Source organism: Grammomys surdaster, unplaced genomic scaffold (assembly GCF_004785775.1).
Source record: "Grammomys surdaster isolate TR1022 unplaced genomic scaffold, NIH_TR_1.0 65, whole genome shotgun sequence".
Classification (NCBI taxonomy): Eukaryota; Metazoa; Chordata; class Mammalia; order Rodentia; family Muridae; genus Grammomys; species Grammomys surdaster.
Genome location: NW_021604567.1, coordinates 9,296,490 through 9,298,145, shown reverse-complemented (window position 1 = coordinate 9,298,145; position 1,656 = coordinate 9,296,490).

Below are 1,656 nucleotides of genomic sequence, written 5' to 3'. Positions count from 1 at the left end.
TGGTAATAGGGATAAAATGCATTTTGCAACTTTTTAGTACAAAATGTATTACAAATATGTTTATGAGAATTGCCTTTAATTATTTCTCTCTGCTTCTGCTTATAGAGTTTTTATCTCTCTTTTGGCCTTCCATGATGATAGAAGCCATATACTGAATTATTTTCCAAGTGGCTTAACTCGATCGCTAGCACAATACAATAATGCCCAGTGCTATTATAATGTGCCACGTACCAAGTACCTTATAAAATACAAAAATATAATGACTATCTTCCTTTCCAAATTGCCAGAACAATGATCTGGCTTTCTATTCAGACTGCAAAGTCTGAAATATATGAAATTATCTATAACATTGTAGCACTCATTTTCTCAAAGGCATTTTACGAAAATATACTTCTTACATAGTTTTCTTTGTTATTTGCATGATTGCTTATCTCCTGAACCATAGTTCACTGATTTAGATGCAAATTCCTTTTGAGAATAGGATAACCATGACAGGATAAATAGTTAACGGTGTCAATGTTGGTAATAATACTCCAGAACTAATGGAGATTATTTTATGCAACTTCTCAATCTATCATTTAGTTCCTACAGTTACATCACTGATGGTGATCAAATGAAAAAACAATATATAAAACAGCCTTGCTTTCTCTCAACTTACATTGTAACAGTGAACTAATTATACCATTAGCAATCTAGTTAACTTTAGAGTATGCTAATCATCAAATTGTAATAAAAATACTAAAATACAGGCTGACATTTAAAGGAAAATTTCAGTACAGAGTAAGATTGTAAAAATCCTCTTAGAATCCTAGTGCCAAAAAATGCTGTAATTTGTCAAACTATATAACTTACACATTACACACACACACACACACACACACTCACACACACACACACACATACACACATATATATATTCCAATACGATGGTTAGAATATGTATACTTATGTATTTTTAAATTCATAGAATCCTTTTCAAAATATTACATGAATGTAAACATATTTAAATAAACACTAAACAAAATATCTCATATCTTTTAATTTTTTATTTCCTATATAAGCTTGTTCAGTATTGTCCTACAATAGAATCTTTTACTATAGAAAGAAACGTAGTCTGCTTGGCTACAAGCTTTTAGTTTCCTTCATCTATTTTTTGTCTAAAATATTAGAAGAAGAGAGTTTGCAGAAATTTTACTGAATTATGAAATGAGTAGACTTAATCAGAAAATACTATCTAGTAGAATCATTTCCTCTTCTTGTCTTTAATATGAGCATGATTCCAAGTTCATGTGAGGCTACATTGTGACTGCAGAGTCATATAAATGATACACTGTATGTGTTCAACGAATGAAAAAGAGAACAGTCCAAAAATATTTGTTTGTTTTTAAAGAAGACATTTTATTTTGGCTTCCAGTTTGAGACTGTGTTCTATCACAGTGGGGAAGTCATGACTACTGAAGGCTGAGAAAGCACATCACGTTTATCTTCAGTCATGCGGCAGAGATGCTGTATTAGTGCACTAATTCTCTCTCCTCTCCTCTCCTCTCCTCTCCTCTCCTCTCCTCTCCTCTCCTCTCCTCTCCTCTCCTCTCCTCTCCTCTCCTCTCCTCTCCTCTCCTCTCCTCTCCTCCCCTCCCCTCCCCTCCCCTCCCCTCC